Source organism: Poecilia mexicana, unplaced genomic scaffold, assembly GCF_051168715.1.
Source record: "Poecilia mexicana isolate PSO_F unplaced genomic scaffold, ASM5116871v1 scaffold_5, whole genome shotgun sequence".
Lineage (NCBI taxonomy): Eukaryota > Metazoa > Chordata > Actinopteri > Cyprinodontiformes > Poeciliidae > Poecilia > Poecilia mexicana.
Window position 1 is genome coordinate 30,073,105 of NW_028263374.1, and position 8,817 is coordinate 30,081,921.

Below are 8,817 nucleotides of genomic sequence, written 5' to 3' on the forward strand. Positions count from 1 at the left end.
AAAAATGATTCCCAGCTCTTTGAATCGAGTTGTTCACTCTGCAGCAGTGATTCCTCCTTGGCAAGAATATGGTAACAGTGGAGAGGAATGACTCACTTTAAGAGGAAGACCATCAGAACCAGAACCAGGACCAGACTGATTTGGTTCAGAGAGGACAGAAGAGAGACTGAAGTGGAAGCAGATTTTCTCCTGAACATTTAGGCTGGGTTCCCCCAGGAATGTTCAGTTCACTTTAATCTAAAAGATAAGTCTGGTTTGTTAGGTGTGAACGCTAATCGACCTCTGACCTTTGGTCCTCTGGTCCTCCAAACCTCGGTCTGTGTTTGGTTTGAATGTGAAAGCCAAGCGGACCAAAGACCGCTCCAAAAGCACAAAGTGGACTACAGTGCAGGGCATTCTGGGTAAATACAACCAAAGCTAACGTGCTAGCCTACTACTAGCACCAGAAATGGCTCCTGGTCTTTAGCCTAAAGAGAAATCCTCCAACCGCTAAAATCCTCCATCTTGTTTCCATCTGGTGAAGAAGGAAGTTGCTCTCAGTGTCTTCAGAGGTTTTTGTGTCGTTTCCCTTAGTGGTTCTTGGTGCAGCGCCCCCACAGGCCAGGAGGGGAACAGGTTGGTTTGACTCAGAGCAGAGAGAGAACCACAGCAGCTGGAGGTGGAGCAGATGATGGAGTTCTGGTTCCAGTAGAACCGGGTCGACCAGACCATCAGGTGTAAAAATATCCTGATCTGATGGATGTCAGGTGACATGATACAAAAATATTTTATTTTTTCTGAGATTTATATCCAGAAAAATTATTGAATTTGTTCAGTTTAATTTTTTTCTATGTTTTTCCTCCCTTAAAAGATTGTATATGTTACATAATTTAAGAAAAAACACATTTCATAGAGCTGATGAATATCTATGTTTAAATAATTCAATCATAAAGGAAAAATATTTACTGTGATTTTGACATTGGCCTAAATACAAAGTGAGCATTATTTATCGTAAAACATACTGTAAAATATAAAAGTAACTTTATAACTGTTTCAGAAAAAATACATTTATAGAATTCCCTGGTACAAATAACTGAAGGTGTCAGGTTACTAAATATTTTTATAATCTGCAGTTTAAAAGCTAAAAGCAGGAAACAATTTTTTTTGAGTAATTCTTATTGATTATAATTAATATTAGCTTTAAAGTTTACATTTAGCATCTCTAACTTTAAACAAACAGGATCCTTTAAGGCAGTGGTTCCCAAACTACTGCTGGGCCCCCTATGGATTACAAATAGCTGCCTGGTTGGGGGGGTTCTTAAAGACTCCCTGTCTCTAAGAATGAGGGGGTGGGGGGAAATCGACTTCTTTTGGGGGCAACATGAATGTACGTAGCTGGACATAGACAACAACACCAGGAGCCTACAGGCTATTTGTTAAGCTTAAGGTGCTATATTGATGTTAGCTAGTCATCTTTTAGCTAACATTACCTGCATCCAACAGCTTCACTCAACACTCGGTTAGTTTGGGGGGAAAACTGTGAAAAGTTCAAAAACAAAAACATACAATTTAAAACTAGATCCCGCTGGAGTTGAAAGCCAAGTAAAATAGATGGATATTTTACTAAAATAGATATGGGAAGTACGGAAGCCCCTACTATATCAAATTAACAGAGGAATAAGAGAGTTTTCCATTCTAAGGTAAAAACACAGCACATACAGCGTTCACGTTTTTTTTTTTTCCATCCATGCAATGGTACGGCGCCCCCACTAGGGGGCGCGCCCCACAGTTTGGGAACCTCTGCTTTAAGGTATTTTTTATTCTGTTTTAGAAACCACAAAGTTCATACATTTTGACAAAAAACAATCATTTAATTTCTTTATTGGTCACAATGCGACACATTTTATTAATTTTATTTGAGTCTTTTAAGGTTCTGACCCGCCGAGCCTCCTGAGGATTTGACCTCTTCGTGACCCAGAAGCCACAGCGTCACCTGGGATCCTGCTAATCAGGCCTGGTTATGACCCAGTTCTGGTCCCGGAGCGACCCGGAGCACATTTAGATCCGATGAAGCTTTTCTACAAAGTGAAAGCATTAGGTAGGAACTGAGCTTAAAAACACAAAGTTCCTGTTGTACAGAACCGGGTCATCTGTATGACCCGGTTCTGTACAGACCGGGTCGTCTTCTGAGGGGAAAAGAAGGAAAAAGTTTCAATCAAGAAGCAGCAAAATGGTTTTATTGCATTTCAAATGGTCAAAATGATAACATCCATATTTTATTATTTCTTCATTAGATGGACCTTCATTCAGATGAGTTTTCTACGTGTTGAGGTCAAACAAAGAGACACATTAACTTCATCTCTGTGCATTAAAAGGGTTTAATAAAAAACTCTGGAGCATTCTGCAGAGCCTCACAGCTGGAGGATTGGGATTTTATTTTCTGAAAGTTTCTGCTCTAAAATCAAACCAGTGTAGTTTTGTTTAAAGATCAAAAGCCCTTTAAATCTAAATTACTTCAAACCCTCCTCTCAGCGGATTGTGGCGCCTCCTGCTGGATAAAGATGGAACAGTTTTCCACATCAGAGGAGAGTCTCCACCTCAAAATGAAAATTTTAGGAAACTAAAGTTTTCACCACAGGTTTCTGTCCTGTGGTCAGAAACCCAAATATCTCAGATTTATTTCTAAAACAGAATAAATCACAGTCTGTGTTTCCACTGATGTCAAAGCAGAAAGTGAATTTAAAACACATGAAGAGTTTTTGGATCCAATCTTAAGCAGACAGTAATTTAATGTCTGGATGATGATTTACTGTTTGGAACTTAAATTTGTCTGCTTGTTGCTGAAAATGATTGTTTTCTGAACATGTCAAATAGGAATAAACCACAATGCAAGGTGGTGAGGAAAACTTCCTGCTTTGACAGAATCTTTAAAGATTAATATCAAGCGTCAAACTGTAAATGTGTCATCTTCAACTCTGATTAAATCACTAAATGACAAGTAGTCTTGTGGTTCATGCTTGTAAGTATGAAGGATTGTGTTGAAGTAACTGAGGGACAGAAAAGGCAAAAAAGGAGAGGAGCAACATGTAGTTAGTCCAACTGTTCTTGAATAAAAAGTGTTCAGTAAGAATTTAACAGCTGAGAACAGTTTAATCTAGTATCTTCATTAGAGGTTCTGTTCTGATCTGAGAAAAATGAAACCTGTTAATCAGTGAGTTTTATAGCAGCTCAAAGGTTGAATTCCTGATTTTGGAATAAAAATCAGTTGGAGCTGAACTAAAGAAGGAAGCAGTTTGATTCTCCGTCCTTACAGTCGATCAGATTCACCTTCAGACCAAACTAGCAGCTTCCTCTGAGTGAGTCCAGCTGCAGCAGGGAAAAGTGGAAACCTCCAGCTCTGCTGCTTCAAGCTGCTCACACTGAAGGTGAGTTGGACCAAAACACTCAGAGTCACTTTGAGGGAAGTTAGTGGAGCAGCAGAGCTGCCACGCCTTTGTCTCCTCCAGGCTCGACTACTGTAACTCCCTGTTCATCGGAGTCCACCAAAAACACCTTCAGAGGCTTCAGCACTGTCATGATGTGGTTTGTTGAGGTGAGGACGCGGTCGCAGGCAGACCCAGGATGTATGTGAAAATGATGAATTTAATGATGATTTCCCAGGTACAGAACAACGGGGAACAGCACAGAGAAACAGGCGACATACGACAAGGACCCGACGAGAGACAAGGACAACAGGTGGGTTTAAATACACACGGGGTAATCAAGGGGATGAGACACCTGGGAAACAATCACCGCGGAGGACAGGACAGAGACTTACAGGAAAACGAGACTGAACACAGAAAATCTCAAAAATAAACACAGAAACACGGATCATGACAGTACCCCCTCCTCAAGGGGCGGCTACCAGACGCCCAACAGAAAAGTCCAAAAACAAACAAAAAACCCCCAACAGGGTGGGCGGAGGGGCGATGGCATGGTGACCTACACTCCTCTGGTTCTGGACCCAAACACTGCTGGGTCAAAGGTCATCCTGTCTGAAGATTTGACCAGTTTGACTTTGGCAGAGAGACAGAAGTTTCCTGAAAATCCAGAGAGGTTTGATCATGGTTGTTCTGTCCTGAGCTCTGAGGGTTTTAACTCAGGAAACCACAGCTGGGATGTTGATGTTGGAGACAGTGAAGGCTGGGAACTTGGTGTGTTTGCAGAGTCTGTCCAGAGGAAGGGAAAGATAGAATCTGGATGGTTAGATATAGGAAGGTAAATACTCAGCAGGTTCTCCACCAGCTCCTCTCAGATTTCTCCCAGTTTAAGTGTGTCCTACACACACTTAAACTGAAAGACTAAACTGCCTCACCAGCATGCAGTGAAGCCCCACAGAGCTCTGCTAATGAGCTAATATTTGGAGCCAGGTGTGCTGAAGAAAAGACATCTGTTACAGGACACCAGCCCGTGAGGACTGGAGTTTGAAACTGCTGGTCAGAGTAGTCTCTGGTCAATATTTGCTCTGAATATACAGTATCTAATAAAACCTGTAAGTTAATGTGAGGGGACCCACCTTGCCAGGAAACAGCAAGTGCGATAAAATTGTGTGATCTGATGAATCTTCAAGTACCTGAAAATTGTTCCCAAGTATGAATCAGACTTGTGTAACTCCACAGTTGTCTTCCTGCCAACTTACCTGACGTTTTTTGACTTTCCCATCGTCTCAAACCAGAAAGCAGCGTTTTGGAGGTGTGGCCTTAAAATACATCCACAGTTGAGCCTCTAACTAACTCAAATGTCAGTTAACCAGAAGTTCCCAACCTATGCCATTATCATCTGGGCTTTCCCTGTTTTTTTAATGAGGTACAAATAAAAAAATATTCTCATGTTGAAGATATTAATAAGTATTCTGTGATCTATTATCTCTCTTTATTGTGACATCTAAACAAGTGACTTTGGTGATTCTAATGGATTGAAAAATGAGAAGTTTGCTGTAGTTTAACTTCAGACAGTGAGAAAAAAGGAAATTATTTTTATTCAGTAAATGTAAACATTTAGTTTCAACTGTATGATGTGATTTTCTTCATCAGAATCCGTTTGTTCCTCAAGGGATGCCGTAGTTTAGCGCTATGATGATGTCATCACACATGCGACGTTTTACTAACGTACCAGACCATAGACATAATATAAGGATAGACCCTCATGGACCGCTCTCGCCTATTGTCGCTGACGAGATTTAGGGCGGCCATCTTGGAGCGGTACTCCACTCCACTCAGCCTTATGTGTTTAGCAGCACAATGACGTATCAGCGGATTTAATCGATCATAACACACTTTTTTGTTTCTGTAAACCATATTCAAACATCTATCAAAGCAACATTTATAAACAATTGTATTTTTAAGTATGTTTTTAATACATAGTTCATCATATTTAAATATGCTTAGTGGCTATAACAATAGAATAGGAATAGAATATTCTGATATCGATGTATGAAGAGCATATTACAAAGCACACAGCCGTTCATAATTTATTTAATAAATTATTTAGTAATATCAATATATATTTATTTAACTATACAAACACTAATAAATAAAGATTAATAATGGCATAAATAAATAATGATTAATACTGAATATATATATATATATATATATATATATATATATATATATATATTCAGTATATATATATATATATATATATATATATATATATATATATATAAAAAAAATTCCCCTCTCACCCTCCGTGGGTGGTCTCTTTCATCCTCTGAGCTCGGGTCCTCTACCAGAGGCCTGGGAGCTTGAGGGTTCTGCGCAGTATCTTGGCTGTGCCTAGAACTGCACATTTCTGGACTGAGATGTCTGATGTTGTTCCTGGGATCTGTTTGAGCCACTGCTCCAGTTTGGGGGTGACTGCCCCGAGGGCCCCGATGACCACAGGCACCACTGTGGTCTTCACCTTCCAGGCCTTCTCCAGTTCCTCTCTGAGGCCCTGGTATTTCTCCAGTTTCTCCTTTTTCCTGATGTTGTGGTCACTTGGTATTGCTACATCCACCACAACGGCTTTCCTCTGTTCTTTATCCACCACCACAATGTCCGGTTGGTTCGACATTACCATCTTGTCTGTCTGGATCTGGAAGTCCCACAGGATCTTAGCTCGGTCATTCTCCACCACCTTTGGGGGTGTCCCCCATTTTGACCTCGGGGCTTCCAGTCCATATTCTGCACAGATGTTCCTGTACACTATGCCCGCCACTTGGTTATGTCGTTCCATGTACGCTTTCCCTGCCAGCATCTTGCACCCTGCTGTTATGTGCTGGACTGTCTCAGAGGCCTCCTTGCACAACCTACACCTTGGGTCTTGTCTGGTGTGGTAGATCTGAGCCTCTATTGCTCTGGTGTTTAGGGCCTGTTCCTGGGCGGCCAGGATGAGGGCCTCCGTGCTGTCCTTGAGTCCAGCTTTCTCCAGCCATTGGTAGGATTTCCTGATATCAGCCACTTCAGTTATTTGTCGGTGGTACATCCCATGTAGGGGCTTGTCTTCCCAGGATGGTTCCTCCAGCACCTCGTCCTCTGTTCCCCATTGCCTGAGACATTCGCTGAGCACATCGTCCGTTGAGGCTTTGTCCTTGATGTATTTATGGATCTTAGATGTTTCATCCTGGACAGTGGCTCTCACACTCACTAGTCCTCTGCCTCCTTCCTTACGGCTCGTGTACAGTCTCAGGGTGCTGGATTTGGGGTGGAACCCTCCATGCATGGTTAGTAGCTTCCGAGTCTTAACATCCGTGGCCTTCATCTCTTCCATTGGCCAGCTAATTATTCCGGCAGGGTATCTGATTACTGGTAAGGCATAGCTGTTTATTGCACGGATCTTGTTCTTGCCATTGAGCTGGCTTCTCAGGACTTGCCTTATTCGTTGGAGGTATTTGGCTGTGGCTCCTTTCCTTGTGACCTCATCGAGGTTGCCATTTGCTTGTGGTATTCCCAGGTACTTGTAGCTGTGCTCTATGTCTGCTATTGTTCCCTCTGGGAGTGAGACCCCTTCTGTGTGGATGACCTTCCCTCTCTTTGTAACCATCCGGCCACACTTCTCTAGTCCGAATGACATCCCAATGTCAGTGCTGTAGATCCTGGTGGTGTGGATCAGTGAGTCGATGTCTCGCTCGCTCTTGGCGTACAGCTTGATGTCATCCATGTAGAGGAGGTGACTGATTGTGGCCCCATTCTTAAGTCGGTATCCGTAGCCAGTCTTGTTGATGATTTGGCTGAGGGGGTTCAGGCCTATGCAGAACAGCAGTGGGGACAGAGCATCTCCTTGGTATATGCCACATTTGATGGACACTTGTGCAAGCGGTTTGAAGTTGGCTTCAAGGGTGGTTTTCCACAGCCCCATCGAGTTTGCAATGAAGGCTCTTATATATATATATATATATATATATATATATATATATATATATATATATAAACTAAAATATGTTTTTCAGCCAACGAGTCCAAAATCCGATGTGATCCATCCATGCTGCAGTGAATCCGTCTCTCTTTATAGATTTCTCCCTCTTCTTCCTCACATCGTGTCTTTAGGAAACTTTCAAAACAAAAACGGAAGATTTAGGATGTATCTTACTTTTGACAGAGTGAAAGAATATAAATAATAGTCTTTACCACCTGTATAAACTTTGCCGGTGAATGTTATAACACATAATATAAGTTTTATAATATGTGTTATATTGTTTCATTTCTAATATAGGCCCTTGTGTCAGATAATCTAAGCCAATGTTAGAGAATAATTAATATTTTTAGATGTACAGAATCTCAGTTAGCCTTCATAGCGGGGCTGAACCCGTATTACACCAAGCACTGTAGCTAATATTAGCTGGTATCTCGGTGGACATAAATACAGTAAAGTAATATTCTAATCACAATATATACACAATAATCTGTTCATCTTACTTGTGAAATGTTGTCAGTGGAGCCCTCGCATCAATAATCCATCGACCAGAACAACAATATCCCTCAGTGCTGCTGAGGCATCTTCTGCTGTTTTGATTGAGCAAAGTAGGAGGGTATACCGCTCCAAGATGGCCGCCGTATTTCCTGCGCCGGAGCGGTCCATGAGGCGTCTATGCTTATATTATGTCTATGTACCAGACAACTTGTGGGCACTTGGCAGCAGGGTCAGACATTTCCACGTCAGAGTAACTTTACCGGCGTCTCTTCATATGTCCTTAGATTTATACATTATTGAAAAGTAAGTTGTAATATTTTGGGTGTTTACTTAAGATAAATGTAGAATTAGATGTTTATTCATTTGCTGTTGTTTTCACCTGTTGCTAAGTAAGAGATGACTACATGTGTGTATCAGGATATGGTGGAAAATAATGGTTATTCATTAACTGTGGAGTTAGCATGATTTATTTGTGGTTATTAATATTGCATAAAGTGTTGAGCTTCTCTGTGTTGAAGTTAGATTTGGGTTTATATAAGTACCTTCCATGTACATAATCTTATTGGTTATCACCTGACTGACGGGTAGCGACACCAGAACATCTTTTTCTGTCCTTTGTGAACACACTCAACAACGAGCTTGTCTTGTGCTGCCTGGATGTGTTCAGCGGCGTAGCAAGGACGAACCACCACTGAGAGGTTTATACACATCTGAGGCTTTAACAAACAGCAGAGCACAGAAAATTAATATAACTAAATTGAAACTCGTTCGATGTCGTTCCGCCTACCTCTTGCTCAAAGGTTTCATTCTGGACTTTGGAATGAAACACACCCCAGTTGGAGCTGAAGTAAATCAGGAGGCAGTTTGAATCTGATCATCTGGGAGTCTCTGTAGGAACAAACACAC